At 45.2% G+C, this 19,837-nt stretch overlaps 1 long non-coding RNA gene across 4 annotated transcripts; it reads left to right on the plus strand.

Moving 5' to 3' along the window:
• Window positions 1–3,773: 3,773 nt before the first annotated feature.
• On the plus strand, window positions 3,774–19,100 carry LOC141509829 (uncharacterized). Of its 4 annotated transcripts, none has more exons than XR_012474712.1 (10): window positions 3,774–3,873; window positions 4,422–4,639; window positions 5,415–5,512; window positions 5,843–5,943; window positions 11,589–11,714; window positions 13,429–13,550; window positions 13,797–13,906; window positions 15,776–15,926; window positions 17,311–17,447; window positions 18,319–19,100. It is a non-coding gene; the product is annotated as an uncharacterized LOC141509829 (long non-coding RNA). The 4 variants fall into 4 exon arrangements; XR_012474713.1 differs by having other exon boundaries at window positions 3,785–3,873; window positions 4,568–4,639; XR_012474714.1 differs by having other exon boundaries at window positions 3,789–4,639; window positions 11,589–11,659.
• The last annotated feature ends 737 nt before the right edge of the window (window positions 19,101–19,837 follow it).

Consider the following 19,837-nt stretch of genomic DNA (forward strand, 5'->3'; position numbering starts at 1 on the left):
ATCTCCACCAAGAAACCAAACATCAGATGACCACTGTGATAGAAATAGTAGATGCCCACGGGAGGGTCAACCAAGTAACCTGTTGATAGAATGCTTGTGAAAACACATTATCGTCAAATGTTCCAACTTTGTGTTCCCTTTACAAACATGGACTTCTGCAGGAGGAAAAAGATTTCACCTATTAGGGTCAATCTTTGACAGGAAATAGCTCTAAGATGAGATGGAGTTTCCTTTATCCTGAGGGTTGGAACCTCCCAAACCTCCTGTAGAGTTCACTTCTCTCTCTCTCTCTCTCTCTCTCTCTCTCTCTCTCTCCATTAAATTCAAGTCCCAGTTCTGCAAAGTTGGTCATAGGTCTTGAATGCTTCCTTTCTCTGAGGCTCAACTTCCTCTTCATTAAAACGGGAGGCTTGGACTAGATTGTCTTTATCCTTTCCAAGTCTATGATATAAAGGTGGTATCCCCTCACCAGGCTTCCTGAAATTGTGGCTCATGAGAGCTCAGTTTTATGGGTTTGAGGGAATCAAGGGTTTACTGTTCTGGGGAGACCCACTATGGGAGCCTGGATTTGAATCCTGATTCTGCCACTTCTATTTCAGAATGCCTTGCAAAAGCCACAAAATGCCCTCCAGGCCTCGGTTTCCTCAACTGTAAAATGAGCATGTCAGATCAAAATTGGTTTAAGCCATATCCAAATCTCCTAAGACTTCCAACCCCTCTGTTCTAAGCATTTGCTCTCTTCTACAGGCAGGGATTCCCACAACTCTCTCTCCATTTTCCATCATTATGGGCTCAGCCCCCATGATCTCCACTGGGGGTCCTGCTATATTTTGTCTGGAGAGTCCTAAAAGGTCCAACTTGGGCATGTTACCTTGCCCTCCTTTTTTTCCCTCAGGAGCTCCCATTAATTGCTGACATGGATTTGAAATATTCTTGGATTTCAGAACAATTGTTATAAGGACAAAGGAGCTGTGAGGAAGACCCATTAAGTTTCTAAGACCAGGTCAGGGGCAGTGCAGGAACTTAGCTGAGGAGGTTGTTTCCTCACTGGCTATTCCCTTACACCAGTGGATTCTCAAATTCAGGCAAACAATCCTCCAAACCAACATATTCCTCTCTCTTGCTGATTTCTTTTTTTTCCCTCTCTAGGCTAAAGTCTCAAGGGAGGGCCAGTTCTGAAGCAGGTGGAATCAGGGTTCATGGCCCTTGAAATCCAGTTATAAGAAAACTCAGAACTTCACAGCTCTATTCTACCTCATTTCTAGCTCTCCCCAAACCTTGGATTCATCTTCAGCTAGGGCTTGTCACCAACGTCTTCCAAAAGTCTAATGCACTTTATTAAACATGGTGCCACAACAGGACTGAAAGTGACTCAGGGACCCATCATGGCCCCCTTCCCTTGACTATATCCCTACCTCTTCTCTAGGGCACGATCTGTTCATGAGTACAACATTTATTCTGAGTACAGACCCATGATCAAGACCCTTCCTGTGTAGGAAAACAATGTGTAGGAAAGCACTTTGTGACCAGAGGGCTCCAGAAAATCGTGAATGATCCAGCTGTTGGGACAACTCTTAGTTTATGACTGGAGGATAAACCACAAATTTTAGAAACAAAAACAGAAGATGAGGTCAACAGTAACAGAGGTTGAATGTTTCCGAGTGCCGTAAATAAAATCGCGATTGACGTTCCCTGTTTGTTTTGGTTTTTCCTTTTAAGAAATCATCATTTCATTCTTTTCTGGTTAATCAAGGTTTTGTTTTAATATTGAAGATTTTCATGACTAGTAAAAGAAGGTTCAAACCCAGAGGACCTGGGGTTCACCCTTGGATACTTGCTGTGTGAACACAAGCAAGGTGCTCCGAGTTCCTGGGTCTCCATAGTTTTGTCTCTTAAGAGAGGCATTGGAGGGTTCAGACTTGGCTTAAAGGTGGAAGACCTGGGTGTCAATCTTGTAGTTAATCTTAACTACTTATGCCCTGTGTGACCTCTAGCTACTGACTATGCCTCCCTGGACCTCAATTTCCTCATCTAGGAAATGAATGGGTTGATTCCATGGACCTCAAGGTGCCCTCCAGCTCTATATCTGTGGTCCTAGATCATTCAATAAAGAGACAGAAAGATCTCTACTTGGGAGACTTCCTTTGCACTTCCCTGAGCTTCTGAAACTGCCAGCCTCTTTCTACCACAGCAGAATGGATGTAAGTAGAAACAAAGGGCTCTTTGAGTGTCTAACCTATCAAAGACCATAAATGTCAACAGAGAGATAAAAAGAGTAGAAGAATAATAGTATGATAAAGCTTTTCCTTTTTCCTAACTGATAGCCCTCTAAATTTCAGAGGGTCCATGTATTTGAATCCAGGGAGGTCAGGAGCATCAGGGTTCCTTTGCACCCCTTTCAGACTGACTACCCCTGGAAGAGGGAGGTGGTGAAAAGTGCCCTCATGGGAATGTATAGCAGCATGACTGCTCACAGTGCCCCAAGGAAGCCCTTGTCCTGTGTGGAGGAGGACATAACAAAGAAGATCCTGCACCACTACAGTACTAACTTCTGAGGCCTGGGGACCCTGAGTCTCTCTAATGCCTTCTGGGAGGGGGGTGGCTCAGGCGACTCAGGTGGCTGAGGCATCTAAGGGTGGCAGGTCGTTGGGGGGGGACTCCCCTATCTCATAAGATCCCACCCCAGGAGTTCCTGCATTCTAAAGGAAGCCAAGGTCCTTAGAGGGGGGCCTGCAGTTCAATTTCTTCAGGTGTCTGGCCATCCAAGCCTTGGGAAAGATGGACTTTGACTATACCTATAAACCAGAGCTCACTGCTAACCTCATTAAACTGGAAAGGGGTTCTGCCTGAGTTTGGGGGTTGGGGAGAGATTCCTGCAGCTGCCTGAGGCCGGTCACTGGACAGCCTGGCTGTGGTCTTGTTGTGATGTGCAGGGGGGATTTCCTCTCTGGAACCTCTTCAGGAGGAAGGATTAAGAGGGAGGAGCTGGGCTCCATCCAATGAGGGGCACACTGAAGCACACTGAATAGATGAGAAAGAGAGAGAGAGAGAGAGAGAGAGAGAGAGAGAGAGAGAGAGAGAGAGAGAGAGAGAGAGAGTATGTGTGTGTGTGGTGACACAGAAAGAGAGAACAATCAAGAATGAACCTGAGAATAGGATTGGGGAGGAGGGGTATAGGGTGAAGACCTTTCTCCAAACCCTGCTAATATTCCTTATCAAGCTTATAAAGAGTTTAGACTAGACTACCTGTGGGGGGTTCTAGGCTGTAGGGGTCTTAACTTGGAGTCTGTGATCTTATTTGACAACTTTTAGTAATTATAGAATTAAAAGCTCTTGGATTTGAGGTGCTGAGATTCTGGAGCAGGAAGTCTTGGGGCAGATCTCTCTTTTTGGGGTTTCACAGTCTGTGGGTCCATGTTGCTCAGGGGGAAGGGATACATGCTCTTTGCTAAGTCAGTTGGGTTAAGCTCTCATTCCAAGGTGCCAAGCAGATTTTCTATTTAGTTTGGAGGGTTCCATAATGGTTAGTACCAGGGACTTGACTCAGAAGCTGGGACTTGAAATCTCTTCTTGGTCACTCTTCTGACCAGGGATTGTTTCATTCTTTGGGAACCCCATCCCAAATCGACTGTTTGGCACACTTTTGGATAAAATGTTCAGTGTCTCTGCCTGTAAAATGGGGGTGGGGAGGCCATCTACCTTCTGGAATTTCTATAAGACTCCATTGAGATCCCAGAGTTCTCTGGGCCTATCCCCATGAGTATCTTCATTCTGCTTCTAATTGACCTCCTTGCTTGTTGGGCAGGTGATCAAGTCAGAGTCCCTGGATTCTCCTGTGTATTACCTGCCGATGACTGAGCTCTGGTACCTCAGGTAGGCTGGGCCTGTGCCCAAGACCCTTGGCTAGGGCCAGAGAGGCCCCATCTCAGAGATCAGCCTTGAGAGCCCATGTCATCAGTGGAGAGCTCTTGGCCTTCTCCTGGCTGAATGATACCTGACCATTCTAGAGATAGAAATCATGATAGGGCAATGGAGCTAGAAGAGGAAGGAGGGTGGACACGAGAGGTTCTCAGGTTCAGAGTTACAGCTGAGGGAAAGCAGACAGGAGGTCCGTTGGGGCTAGTGGGGGGGCCCAGACTTTAGGTCATGCTAAGCTCATCCTCACTAGTTGGGGGTCCCATCAGAAGGTCCTAGCTCTCCCAGGGCTGGCCAACTGCATTCCATATTCTCCTGGCTTTCCCCTGCTGTCCATGTCAGGTCCTTCAGGACGGGCAGTTTCCTTCCTGTCTCTGTACTCAGGTGGTCAGTGGGCAATGGTGGATCACTTGCTGTAACACAGACCCTGTGCCAAGACTGACCCTACCTTCAAAGAGCTCTCCCCCATCTCAGCGTGTATCTACAAGTACTTGTATTATACCCAGTTAAGGTTCCGGAACTTTCCTGAGAGTGGCAGTTGACCCCTCCATCTTCCTTCCAACTGACTTTGGACAATGGGACCCTTTCAGGAGCAGGGCCTGCTGCTCTCAATGTGCCTTGCTTTCCCCAGTGACCTGATGCCTTATTTCAGATCTGAGGTCAACCAGGAGCTGGTGGACAAGAGTGTCCAGTGTGTATTTCCTCTCCTTCCTCCAAAAGGGAGGTGAGTTCTGGTCTCTGGCCTCCTCCTCTGTTCCATGGTGGACCTTGGTGCTAACCTTGGTCCTCAATCCTACATCCCCACTCACCTATGTTTCTCAGGTTGCAGCCTTCCTGAGGCCTGGACTGGGGAAAAGGTGGGGAACTGTTGCCTAGATTGTAGCCCAGCCTAGATTGTAGCCCAGTCCTTGGGGGGCACTCTGTGCCTGTGACCAATCTGTGGTCATTACTAGCAATGAATAAACCCTTCTGCAAGGAGCTGAGCTCGAGAGCCACATAGGGAGAGTCCCTGGGTGCCCTGGCTTGCCACATGGAGAGCCCCCTCTTCCCAGCACAAGGGCATGTTCAAGGCTTACCAGATCAGAAGCAACCTGGGGAGATGGGGGTGTGAGGGGACCTTGTCAACCACCTTTCTCTGTCTCTCTGATCATGGCAGTGAAGGCGAACCTGGCTCAAGTCTCTCCTCCCAACCCTCTCCTCTGTGTCTGCTCCTACAGCCCATCAGGTCAAGAATCATCTCTGGCTAATGTGTCTGGCTTCCCCAGCTACAGTAGGCCTCAGTTCACTGGGTCATAGCCTGAGAGATGGGCCTTCCACATCATCTCATCTGACCCCTTCACTTGACAGAAGAAGAAACTGAGGCCCCCAACATTTACTCCCCCCAGGGAATCTCCCCTCAATCCCTCTACTGTTCTCACATCTGGCAGAACAAGGGACTCTAAGGTTTTGGCCTGCTGATGGATGTCATGACCCCCATGCACTTCTTCTCTTGGTCTCAGATGCTGCGCTAGAATTCCATGGCTTTATATCAATGAAACTGATGCAAAACATTCTTTTCAAAGAGATGGACCCCAAGGGCATCCAGGAGATATTTCATGTGAGTGTCTGGAAGAGTCCTGAGGTCCTCTACCCACTGACCAAAGAAGCTGCCCTCCATGGTGGCCATGAGTATGGTATCTTAGAGGAGGGCCAGGCTCCTCCAAATCTCCCTGCTCTTCTGGCTAAACTTTCATAGCTCCAGAGCATGGGGAGGAGATTGCCAGTATGGGGAGTCTGAAGGCTCTTCATGGACAAGTGAGGGGGGGATTACCCCAGGCTCTAAGGGGATCCTTCCCCTGGGAAGCTGAGGAGCTCCAGAGTTTTCCAGCTGGTCTGGTGGGAATGAGTACCAGGCCCTCCGTAATTCCTCACCTCCTTTTCCTACCAGGTCTTTAAGAAGTGAATACAGTCAAGGAATGGGAAAGACAGAGAGCGGTCAACCTGAGCCTTCATCTACTGAGAGTTTAAAAGGAGGTTGTCACCTTCCTAGTGAGTACAGGAGACCCCCAGGACTAGGTAAACCCACAGCCCTGCAGCTGAGCTCCCACTGACAAGCCCCCATCGGGAGCTGGGAAGGCATGCTCATGCATGAACTCACAGACTGGGGCTGTTCCACAGGCCGAAATCGAGGGATGAGCTCCCACCCTAACTCACATTGATTGTGCTTATTTTTAGAGAAAATTAAAGAAACATCATCCCAATTAACAAACATTTATATTTTCTCACTCCTATTTAGCAATAAATGGAATTAAAAATTCCCACCCTGGCCATACACTGGGATGTTTGCCTCATGACAAACTCGCAGTCCCTCACACCTCTCTGGGGGTGAGGAGAACTCTCAGCCTAGGGTCAGCATCATTCTCCTTGTCCTTTGGCTCCCCTTGCCCCACTCTATCTAGTTATCCATCTCCTCTGAAACTGTCCCTTTTCATCAATGATAGCCCATGATCCCCACATGCCACAGGCTGATACTCCTGGGAGGCAGGCACCCCTTACCTTCCAGGTTTGGGGACAGTTCATCTTGTACAGTCTGGATTAAGGTTTAGTTGAACATTGATGGGGACCCAGAGAATTCTCTCAACACTTAAGAGGCAGAGGCTGATATACCCATTCTGCATATGAGGAGACTGAGACAGGGGAAACAGCTCACCCCATGTCCCAGAGTCAGTTGAAGGCAGGATTCTAACTCATGACTTCCCGACTCTCTCATGTCACCAAGGTTCATGCTTCTCAATCTAAGGTTGTTTAGGGAGACAAGCTTTTTCAAAAATAGGTGAGCTGTTTTGAGCATCAGCATGGAATAGTGGATAGGTGACTGACCCTTGAGCAGAAGACTTGACCTCTGGGGTTTGTGGAGTCAGTACTAATTAGCTCTGGAGAGCCGATTGTTAAATTTTCAGTGTGAACCTTGCAGATGAGCAAACAACACACTACAAAACAGTCTGTGGTTGCTGTCTAGACGTAGGAAAACAATGGATAAAATAACATTAATGCAAATTCATTTTATTTTTTCCCTTTTTTAAACTATTTAATTATATTTATTTTTATTTTATATTTGTACAAATGATGATTTTTTACACATGACTAAAATTTTCTTGTTTAAGAGTAAAAATAATACCCCCTCCCTCCCAAAATATAGACCCTCATGAGCAATAAAGGAAAGAGGAAAAATAAAATAAAATAATAATAATAATACGGGCCGCTAGGTGGCATAGTGGACGGAGCACTGGCCCTGGAGTCCGAAGTACCCGAGCTCAAATCCAGCCCCAGACACCCAGCAATCACCCAGCTGTGCAACCCTGGGCAAGCCACCCAATCCCACTGCCCTGCAAAAACCAAAAATGAAAAAAAAAAACAAAATAAAAAAAATAATAATAGGGGCAGCCAGGTGGCACAGTGGACAGAGCACTGGCCCTGGAGTCAGGAGCACCCAGATTCAAATCCGGCCTCAGACACCCAAAAATCATCCAGCTGTGCATCCCTGGGTAAGCCACCGAACCCTATCTGCCCCGCAACCTCCCAAATAATAATAATAATAATAATAATAATAATATAATAAATGTGCTTCAGTCCGTGTTCCAACACTACCAGTTCTGTCATGAGTGGATCTCATTCTTTATGATAGGTCCATCATAAAAGTTACTTCCATATTTTTCCACTGTTGCCATTGCTGATAGTAACTCCCTCCATTCATACTTCCCCACTACCATACACTATATTTTCTCTCGCCTTTAACTCTGTCCCTCTTCTTAAATGTGCAGTATGGTAGATGAGTGGCACAGCAGACTGATCACCAGCTCTGGGGCCAAGAGACCCTGAGCCCACATACCACCCCTAAGGCCCAGAAACCACTCTACCCTATCTATGGTCCTGGACAGGCCATTCAATCCCAGCCCCTTGCAAGAAGTAAAAAAGAAAATGTGTTATATCTGACCACTCTCCACCACTTCTCCATCACTCACATTCCCCCCCCTTCCCCTTGTCCCCCTTCTCTCCTTCTTACTCTAGATATCTATACCCCATTAAGTATATATGCTGTTTCCTCTCCGAGCCACCTCTGATGAGAGCGAAGTTTCCCTCACTCCCCCTCGCCTTTCCCCCTTCCATATCATTGCAATAGCTCATTGTAATAAAATAAACCTTATTATATGAAATAGTTTAGTCTATTCCACCTCTCCTTTCTCTTACTCCCATTACATTTCCCTTTTAGCCATTGACTCCATTTTTACAATATATTTTATCTTCAACATTCAGCTCTCTCCCATGCTTCATCTATAAAAGCTCCTTCTACCTGCTCTATTAAAAGAGAAGTTTCTTATGGGTATTATCAGTATCATTTTTCTATGCAGGAATACATGCAGTTCATCATCATTAAGTCCCTAATATTTTCCCCTTCTTCTCCACTCTATATGCTTCACCTGAGAACTGTATTTGAAGATCCAACTTTCTGTTCAGCTCTGGCCATTTTAACAAGAACATTTGAAATTGCCCTGGTTCATTGAAAATCCATCTTTTTCCCTGGAAGAGGATGTTCAGTTTTGCTGGGTAGTTTATTTGTGGTTGCATTCTAAGCAGGATGTTCAGTTTTGCTGGGTAGTTTATTTGTGGTTGCATTCTAAGCTCTTTTGCCTTCCGGAATATTATTCCAAGTCCTACAAGCCCTTAATGTAGTTGCTGCTAAGTTCTGTGAGATCCTGATTGCAGCTCCATGGCATTTGAATTGTGTCCTTCTGGCTACTTGTAATATTTTCTCTTTGACTTGGGAGTTCTGGAACTTGGCTATAATATTCCTGGGGGTTGGTTTTTTGGATCTCTTTCCAGGGGAGATCAGTGGATTCTCTCCATTTCTATTTTACCCTCTGCTTCTAGGATATTAGGGCAATTTTCCTGTAAGAATTCTTTAAAAATGATGTCAAGGCTCCTTTCCTGGTCATGACTTTCATAATAATTTTTAAACTATCTTTCCTCAATCTGTTTTCCAGATCAGTTGTTTTTTCAATGAGACATTTCACATTTTCTTCTAATTTTTCATTATTTTGGTTTTGAAGTTTTGTGTCTTGACTTCTTGTAAAGTCAGCAGCTTTCCCTCAGTTCCATTTTTGTTTACCTCAGAGAGCTTTCTTATCTCTTTTTCCATCTGGCCAGTTCTGCTTTTTAGAGCATTCTTTTCCTCAATAACTTTTTTTTTTTTAGATTTTTGTAAGACAATGGGGTTAAGTAGCTTGCCCAAGACCACACAGCTAGGTAATTATTAAGTGTCTGAGGCCAGATTTGAACTCAGGTACTCCTGACTCCAGGGCTGGTGCTCTATCAACTGTGCCACCTAGCCATCCCCTCAATAACTTTTTGAATTGTTTTATCCATTTGATCTATGCTGGTTTTTAACATGTTATTTACTTCAGCATTCTTTTGGATCTCCTTCACTAAACTGCTGACTTCTTTTTCATGCTTTTCCTGCATCTCTCTTTTCTTTTTTCCCAATTTTTCTTCTATCTCCCTCACTTGATTTTCAAAATCTTTTTTTTTGAGCTCTGTCATAGCCTGAGCCCAATTTCTGCTTTTCTTGCAGTTTTTAGATGCAAGAACTTGTACTTCCTCATCTTCAGATTGAGTATTTTGATCCTTCTTGGCATCATAGATAATGTATTTCTCAATGGTGTTCCTCTTTTTTCTCTGTTTACTCATTTCCCAACCTGCGCCTGTTTTGGGGGTGCTTTCTGAGCTTTTGAGTATTATTGGGACACCCCCCCCCCACAAGGATCTCCATGTGTGGGGCTCTGTCTTCCCTCCTGGTCTGTGAATGACCACAAGTGCACCCCTCTGTCATGGGGCTAAGGTGGGGGAGTCCTGCTGTTCTATGGGGGTCCTGGACTATGATCAGGATCTGAATGTGGTCAGAGCCTCAGAGTCCTGTTCCAGGTACAGAGGAAAAATCTCAGAAGTCTCTTTCCACTCCCCTACCTAGGCTGAGCACTTAAGGCTCAGTTGCCTGGGGGCTCCTGCTTACCTGCTCCACCTGCTTCTGGTTTCTGGATCTGGGCTGCCATGGCCATGCTACTTACTGAGTGCCCAGAGGGCTGGACTTCACATGCTTGCTCTGCAGTACCCCCTCCCCTGCTTATCTTCCAAGTTGTGCCCTGTGCTCCCCGGGGTGTAGATCAGAAAACTGGCCACAGCTGCCATGAGCTGTAGCTCCCAGGTGCCCTGGGGCTGCCTCTGGGAGGCTGAAATTCCTTTACTCTGGCGGCTGCCCCTCTAACCCCACGGAATGGAGCCTTTCTGATATTTTTCCAGGCTACTTTGGGCTGGAGAATTGCCTCACCGGATCCCTCTGTTGGTTCTGTCTCTCAAAAATTTAGAGTCCTTATTTTAGAAGTTTTGAAATATTATAGCGAGAGAGCACCTAAAAGAGGCTCTTTCTCTTGTCACCATCTTGGCTCTGCCCCCCAAATCCGCAAATTCATTTTAAATGTGCATTTGGCCCCGTTGAAGAGCCATTTAAATACTTCACAGCATACAACTATAGTAGATTCCATTTCTAATTTTGACAGCTAGTGTTGGTATGACCCTGGGCAAGTCCCTTCCCCTCTCAGTGCTTGAGGGAGCCCTAAGATTCCTAGTAACAACTCTGAATTGATAGAAAACATTTCTTCTCTGGAAGTTCTCCAGGCTAATGAAGGGGCAGGATTGGCATTAAACTTTGTTTTCTCATTTCTGAGTCCTGTTAGACCACAACCATAACCTCCTGGCCCTTTACTGCCAGTGGAACTCTAGACTGTAGCAAAATACAAAAATTCTAATGGTATAAAAATATATAAAATATGTAAGTGGCTCATAATTATAAATGCTTAGTCCAGAATCATAGTTTTTTAAATTAACTTTTCTGCAGAAAAGGACCATTTTTTCCCTAGTGGATAAAGACATTGAATTGTGACACTGTCTAATCTTATATGCAGTTTGGAAGACTTGTTCCTCCCCTTTGGGTCCGCCATTGGTTTGAATCATCAGAGTTAGAATGTAATCAATGCACTCACCCCCATACCTCTCTCTTAATATTCCTTGCCCACTCTGGTCATTATACTAATGAGCACAGGGGAGTGTATAGTAATATGTATGAATCTCACTAAGCAGGCACACTTGCAGAGGTCAAGAACCCTAGGTCAACCCAGGACTACTTGGAGTAGGCCTGGGCTAATCTCAGATCTGATCAGGTTGGAGTCAATTCTTTTGTCTTCCCTTATACTAACATACCTGCATGTAGGCTCAATAGCCACAGGCAGTCACCATAAACTTAACAATCTCCTCTTAGATTCTGTGGGAGTCAAATGCCCTACATTCCTCCTATACATGAATACTCCACATCCCCAGTCCTCACCTTCCAGTTGAGAGGAGGAAGAATTGTTTCCCAATAAGTTTTCTAGTAACAAACTGAATTGTCTCTGGAGTTGGACATCTGAGCCTGGGTGTGAGTATAATGAAAGTGTGCATGTGTATGTGTGTGTGTGTGTGTGTGTGTGTGTGTGTGTTTAAGAGAAAGAGACAGACAGAGACAGAGCTAGACAGGAGGAGAGAAAGGGAGAGAGAGGTAAACCCAGTATCTCCAATTCAGACATTTGTCTTTGCTTCAAAAACAGATATCCCTGAAATGTGACCAGTTATACATTCTCTTTGGACTCCTGGATATATGTATATCTGTGATTTCCAGGTGAGGACCTGTCAGTTCACCATTGAAGTCATCTGCTCTCTCTTAGACCTCCATGGTAAGAAGAGAAGAAACCAGTCTCCTACTCTACTCATTTTGGGGTGGGATGGTTGTATGTTGGCCAAACCCTTAGAGAGAATCACAGCTTACTGAGAAGAGACCCATATAGCTAATGGACTTTAATTTTTTTCAATTTAAATTTTTCCCACATTTACATGTAAATATTTTAACATTAAATTTAAAAAAATTTTCTAATTCACTCCTTTCCTTTCTTCTTGAGTAGGCAGGCAATTTGATATGGTTTATATATATGCAATCATTGTTGTAATAGTCATGTTGTAACAGATGTGTCATGTGTGTTTTACACAAGTATTTGCATACTTTTTACATACAGTATTTACATACTTTTACATCTAGTATTTACATATATTTTACATACAGTATTTACATAAGTCATGTGTGTTTTACATACAGTATTACATATGGTATTAAACGAAGTGAAAAATGCTTTGCTCTTCATTCAAACTGTATCTGTTCTTTTTCTGGAGGTAGATAGTATTTTTCACCATGAGACCTTTGGAACTGTCTTGAGTCATTGTATTACTGACAATAAGGCTAAGTCATTCACGGATGGTCATTGTACAATATTGATGTTACTCTGTACAAACTTTTCCTGGTTCTGTTCACTTCAGGGCATGTAAGTTTTCCCAGATTTTGCTGAATTCATCCTGCTCATCATTTCTGAAAGTATAATAGTATTCCATTACAATCAAATAGCACAATGTGTTCAACCATTCCCCAATTGATGAATGTGTCTTCAATTTCTAATTCTTTACCACCACAAAAAGAACCACTAAGAATATTTTTGTATATACAGGTCACTTTCTACTTTGTGTTTTAATTTCTGACCTAATAGTGGTGTTGCTGAATCAAAGGGCATGCACCTTAAACCTTTTATCATATTCTAAATTTATCACCATAGTAGCTGAATAACTTTACAATTCCACCAACAATTCATTAGTGTCTCAATTTTTCCACATTCCCACCTTCATTTGTCATTTTCCTTCTCTGTCATATTAGCCAATATAATAGTGTAGAGTGACATCTCAGAGTTGCTTTAATTTTCATTTCTCTAATAAGTGATTTAGAGCACAGTTTTCAGAAGACTATAGATAGGTTTGAACTCTTCTTCTGAAAATTATTGTTCATATCTTTTGACGACCTAATCAATTGGGGAATGATACATTCTTATAAATTTGGTTTAGTTCTTCGAGAGATGAGGTCATTAATCAGAGAAATTGGCTGTAAAATTGCCCCCCCCGTTTCCTGCTTTCCTTCTAATCTTGGCTGCATTGCTTTTGTTTGTTCAAAACCCTTTTAATTAAATGTAATCAAAATTATTCATTTTAATACTTTAGTGCTCTCTCTCTTATAGAATCACACATTCTTCCTTTATCCATAAATTTGAAAGATAAAAAATTCCATACTTCCCTAGTTCACTTCTGATAATGCCCCTTTTTATCGAATCATGGATCCATTTTGATCTTTTCTTGGTGGATACGAGATGTTGGTCAATATCTAGTTTCCACCTAACTGCTTCTAATGGACTTTGCAAGGATGATAAAAGACACTGGCATCCAGAAGGTGGAATGTCTCCCTAGGTGCCACTGTGGTCAGGAGGGGCTGTGGGGAAACTGAGAATTAGCCTCTCTGCATCCCTTTAAGGGATCCTCTTTGTATAGTTTATTTTGTTTGTTTATTGTTGTCTCAAGTCAAGGCAGACAATCTGTCAAAGATTGGTGAAGCACCTCTTGTAGAAGGCCATGAGGATAGGAAGAAGATAGCCTTCCCCCTTCAGGAGCTGCTTTGTCCCCTGGGGATGGGGGTACAATAGGTCAGTGTTGGCTGAGAGTCTCAACTGGGAGGAGGGCCCTGGTTACTGAAGGGAGCAGGAAGAGTATGAGCTGAGGCTGTGGTGGGGCTGGGTGTCCAGGATAGGGAAGAGGCCCAGGGGAGGTCTGCTGTGCAGAGCCCTGGGAAGCTGCTGGGGGTAACACACCGATGTCCTAGTAAAGTTGTGAGGAACACCAGGGAACAGACCTGCCTAGTGCAGTGTTATCACCATCCTTTGCAATTGCAGCCCAATCCAGGTCCATATAGGACCCTAACATGGAGAGCTTGCTGATGAAGATAGAAGAGGAGCTTGAGACTGATGAGAAGGTTTACTCCATGTCCTCCAAAATCGTCAAGGTGACCGAGGCAGCTGCTTGACTTTGGGTCAAGGGCTGAGCCTCCCATGCCCACTACTCCTACAGGCCTAATTCTAAGTTGGCAAACATGTGCTGGCAGGCAGAGGTCAGGGGCAGGGAGGGCTCCATGGTTTTCCCTGGGGGGGGGGTTCCCTGGCTCTATCAGCACTAGCACCACCTCCATCACTACCACCATTACAACTCTACTACTACTACTACTACCACCACCACCACCACACCACCACTATTAACACTATTACAACTACTACTACTACCACCACCATTACTAGTTAGTATTTATTGTTCCATAAAGTTTATAAAACACATTCCATCTATTAACACCCCTGCAAGTGTAACAGGTTGACTCCATTATGATTTCCATGAGGCAGCTGGAGGTGGAGGCACTTTTTCCAGGTCATACATCTAGCCAATGCTGAGGCAGGGATTTACACTATGGCCTTTCTGACTGCAGATCCCAGGCTCTGCTCAACCACCAAGCTGCCATGACGGACCAGGCCTAGGACACGAGAGGAGTAGCTCCAAAGGGCCTCCCCTGCTCTGGGATGCTTCTCCCCATACTGTAGGAGCCTCCAACATTAGAGTCCCTGGGAAATTCAGAGGACTTTTGACTGATGGACAGGAAGGACATAGTATGAGAGTTTACCTGGTGCCACTGTACCAGGGCCACTCTCTTTGCTCAACCTGATTTCTTGTGGGTTGGGGAGGCTCCTGCTTCTGAGTTGGGCATCAGAGACCTAGCAGGGACAGTCAGATAGAGAGGGCTGAGTTGGCTCCAGAGGAGTAAGCCATAGGCTGTATCAGTTGAGACCAGTGAGATCCCTGGCAGTAGGGAGCATCCAGATCCAGGGAGTTGGTGGTCCCACTGTCCCCTTCCTTAGGCAGACCTCATCAGAGTTCTAGGTTAGGTATCATATTTGAAGATATACATTGTGAAAATTGGAGGCTGTACACTGGAAGGCCACTAAGATGGGGAAAGTCCCTAGGGCCCCACTGTAGGAAGATCAGTTGAAGGAACCAGGGATGTATAGCCTGGAAAAGTGAAGGCTGAAGAGAATGGGAGGGGACAGGAGGAGCTGCCATTAGTGAATGGTTCCCATTTATGTGAAGGGCTGTCACATGGTAGGCCAGTCTAGGAGCCATGGGTAATTTAGGCTTGATTCTTCACAGTGAGCTCTGTCCCAAGGAGGGCTATACTGTCAATGAAGATTCTGGGCTTCCACTGAGGTTCCTTGCAGCCCCAAGATTCTGCTTTTCCTTGGTAGATCTGGGGAGAGTGGGCCCCTCCAGAAGATCTAGAAGACCTCCTTCTAGATGATGCCTCTTGATCTTTACTGGATCTTGGGCCCCTTTGGCAGCTGGGTGATCCACAGACCAACTCTTCTCAGAAGACAGTATTTAAATGTATAAAACAAAAGAGCTCCAAAGGACACTAATGATCAGAAAGGCATTGAAAAGTCACACTGGCCTACCTGAGTAAAGAGCCTCTGCTCTGAGTTCAATCCTAGGGCGGTTGGGCATGGGAGACTGAGGAGCTCCCTGATGGTCCTCACCTCTGAGCTCCATTGGTCTGGTTCCCAGGTGATTGGCAAAGAAGTGGGAAGGGAGGTGCTCGTCTTTGTTCTTCAGAGCACCTGTGAAAGCCTGGGGATCACCAATCTCACCCATGATAAGGCTGTCATTATATGGTTCAACACCATCCTCAGGAGGGCGGTAATTCAAGATAGAGTGGGTGGAGTGGGTCCATTGCCTGCCCTACTGGAAGACAGGAAAAGAGCAAAAAATGGTCTCCATGTTCAGGAAGGTTGCCACTGTTGGTTCTCCTAGAGCATTGGCCTTTCATCCTTTACAGGTGTCAGAGATCTTGAGCATCATCTTGGTTTACCTGCCCTGTGCTTCATGGGGAAGTGCAATGGCCCCTGGTGGAAGCTGTCATCCTCGGTTCCCTCGTACCAGGAGGTCATTCTTTCTTTCTTCCTGAGGCAACCATGGACTCTGAACAAGTAGGTGGATACTGGGTAGGAGACTCGAGCCCTGTTCTGGAATCTGTGTAATGCCATGTTCCTTCCCCCCCACCTCCGTAACAAAATATTTTAATTAGAAACACCCTTGAGCTGAATCAATGAACCCAACCATAATGATGGAGCAACCAGTCCCACTTCAGTAAACTGATTTCACATCTTATATGCAGGGTATCATTTTGGATGAGGGCCATGTATAAAGTCAGGAAGACCTAAATTCCAGTCCTATCTCTGTCACGTCCTGACTGTGATCCTGGGCAAGTCAACACACTTGTCTGTCCAAGCCAACTCTCAGAGAAGGTGCCAACTACTTTGGCAAAGGGAGTTCCCTATGCCAATGAGACCAGAGGTCCCATACTCAAACCCAAATCCTGCCTTCACAGATATTTTGTCCTTCCAAGTACCCCTCAGGATTCTTTGTTCTTCCTATATTCTTGTAGTTCCCATTAGGCCATACAAAAGATCACCCATTGATGATGTTTGTCCTTCAATATGTCCTTCAGGAAGGTGACACCATGACAAGCACATGAATTTGAGTGAGGGGGGACTGTGTTAAGTCACCAGTCTCACTTTCTCCTCCAGAGCCATCTAAGTCAGATATGAACCAGGATGACTGGAGATGGCCCTGGATGCGAGGCAATCAGGGTGAAGTGACTTGCCCAACATCAAACAGCTAGTAGGTGTCCAGTGTCTTGAGACTGAATTTGAACTCCTGTCCTGACTTCAAGGACAGTGCTCTATCCACCATGCCACCTAACTGCCCACCATAGATTTAATGAGGAAGTTCAGGCCATGAGAAGGAAATGATTTATCCAAAGTCACACTACTAAGAGGAAGCAGAACAAGGACTCATTGAATCATGGATGTTGAGATTTGGAAGGGAGAGGTTAGAATGTTGTCCTGACCCCCACCTCAGCCTGACCCTCTTCTGGGACTGGGTCTCTGGGTAACATTCATCTCCTACCTGATCAGGTTGATTATTTGCCAATTCATTTGACCTCAGTTGACATGTATAGAAGACATAATTCTGTGCCGAGCTCTCTGGCAGCCACCTAAGGAGATAGATAATGCAGTTTAGTTAAGCTCCTGTCCACTTCGAATCTGAAGTTGGGAGGGATGAGCTACCCAGAGAAGCACTCTACACAGTCTTGATCAATGAGCACATTAGGGAATGGCAGACTTGTAGGAGAGGTCCCTGAGAGGATCAGGGATGTCAGTAGGGGTCAGTTGGGTTGAACTGGAAAGGGATTCAAGGGAATGATGTGAGATCAAAGCCAGAAGAGTCGAGGGAAGTGTTAGTTGGTAGAGGACCTTGAATGCCAGGAAACTGATGAGTGATGGGGAGCCACTGATGTTTCCTTTACAGGGATATCACCGAAGTATGGGAACCTTTGGCAAAAGACTCTGCCTTTGGTAGATCCTAAGAGAAAACTCCCAGGAGCAATCCAACCTGCTTAGAGGATGCCTGGTGCCTGGTGCCTGGTGGCTATGGACTCCATTGCGGTAAGCAAGTGTGAGGTGGCAGGGGCTCAGTTCATCTTCACCTGCCACACCCTCGCCATATATCCCTGGTGATATTGCTTCATCAAGGGATATATGTGTGTGTATGGGGGGCATCATTAGTAGGGAGCCTGAACATGGGGTCACTTCCTTCCCTAGACGATGGGTGGTCTGTACCAAGGCACTGGGCAGAAAACAGAAGCTGCAGGTCAGTTTTTCCGGAGCTCTTCTGCACTGGCTTGTAGGAGCTGAGCAGCAATGCTCTATCCTGATAGAATTTGCCAACTGCAGACCCCTAGGAACATCATCAGGACTGCATACCTAGTGAAAGAGACTCCCCTCTACCCCCACCCCTTCAGGTGGCAACTTGCTGGTTCACTTAGGCCTGGGGGTGAGCTCCTGGGCTTTCAAAGGATGATAATTTTCCTCCATTTACAATAGTTGCCTTGTATCTTCAATTGAAGTCTGGGTCCCTGTCACATGATGGGAAGCTCCTGGCCCTAGGAGAGACCCCAGCCCTCTCGGGGCAAACCAAAACAAAAGTCTTTCTGTCTTTCATCAATCCATCCATCAGAATGTGTTTCTATAAAAGATGTACCATGTACCAGGATCTGATTGGGGGAGATAATAGGAGTGGAGTGGTCCCATCTTTTAGGCATTGTCATTCCAGATTGAACTCCTCCTCTCCTGGGATTACTGACCTTCCTGGTCTCCTGAAAGTCCCCCCTAAACTCCCATCTCTCCAGAAAGCTACACAGACCTTCCCTCAGCTGCCCGTTGCTTGTTGGCAGGTTATCTTTCTCTTTGACTGGCAGCCCCTCTCTCTGTCACTTAAGAGATTTACTAATGAACTGATGGATGTTTTTTTTTCCAGACTCACTATCAAAACTCTCCAGGAGGTGCTGAGTCGAGATAGGAGTCAGGACCTACTGCAGAACTTGAAGCACCAGAAGGCGTGGACTCTCCTAAAAGACCCTAATTCTCTCACAGAGGGGAGTGTGTTTCCTGGCCTGGTAGCTTGAGTCATCCTCTGCTCCCTTAGAAGATGAGCCTGAGGAGGACAAGGGGACATCAGGATGGACTGCGGGGCTGGTGTCCAACTGAAGAGATCCCAGCAACCCAACCACACCCGTGTTGGGATTCTAGGGAGTCCCTCTGACTGGTGGGAGAGTCTCCTCTCTCAGTGATTTCATGTCGACTTGGGAAGACCCTTGGGAGGGGGGATAGGCAGGGAGAAGTCTCTCTGGTGACAGATGAGGAAACTGAGTCTCTAAAGACAGCAAGTAATCTGGTGGGATTCAATTCTGGGTCTTCCTGACTGAGCCTGGCAGGCTGCCCATTGGATCAGGCAGTGCCTCCTGAGGTCCTGGCTCAGCTTAGAGGACAGTTTAGAATTACCATGTGGAGATGTGGGCAGAGCCAACCAACTAATCATCATCCATGGCCTAAGCACCTACTATATGGGCATGTATTGTTGGCAAGGCAAAAGTGAAGTAGTTCCTGCCCTCCAGAAGCTCAGATTCTAGTTGGAGAAGAAAACACCAGTCCCTCTGGGCATGTACTGAATAGATAATGGTGATGGTGGAATCTATAGTCATATGAAAAATAGCTCTCAATCATTATTGATTTGAGAATGCAAATTAAAGCATCCCTGAAGTACCAGACTTGTCAATATGACCACAAAGGATAATGATCAATGTTGGAGGGGATGTGGGAAATCTGAGACACTGATGCATTGTTGATGATCTCTGTCCTGGAGAGCAGTTTGGAATTATACCCCAAAGGTATACCCCTTGCATACCCCTTGATGCAGCCATACCACCACTGGGTCTTTATCCTGAAAAGATCATGAAAAAAGGGTAATTCCATCTGTATGAAAATAATCGTAGCAGCTCTGATGTCCATCAATTGGGGAATGACTGAAGAAATTGCAGTAAATGTAGATGATGAAACACCACTTTTCTATAAGAAATCATGAGAGAAGGGATTTCAGAGAAACTTGGAAAGACTTAAGAATTGATGCAGAGGGAGATGAGCAGAACCAGAATAACACTACACACTAACAGCAACATGGGGAGATGATCAACCATGATGGACTTGTTCATTTCAGCAGCACATTAATAAAGACAATTTTAAAAGATTAGCAATGGAAAATACCATCCATATCCAGAGAACTAAGGAGTTTAAATGAAGACCAAAGTGTATTGTCAAATTTTAAAAATTTATCTTCTATATTGTGTCATTTTTCCCTAATTTTTTAATCCATTTGGATCTGATTCTTCTCTCATAACATGTTCTATATCAATCTCTGTTTATCATGGTTACAAATATAGAGCCTAGATCAGATTTTCTGCTGGAGGGAAGAGAGGAGAGGGAGGGAGAAAAATTATAAA

The sequence above is a fragment of the Macrotis lagotis genome, chromosome 1 (genome assembly GCF_037893015.1).
Source record: "Macrotis lagotis isolate mMagLag1 chromosome 1, bilby.v1.9.chrom.fasta, whole genome shotgun sequence".
In the NCBI taxonomy this organism is placed as follows: Eukaryota; Metazoa; Chordata; class Mammalia; order Peramelemorphia; family Peramelidae; genus Macrotis; species Macrotis lagotis.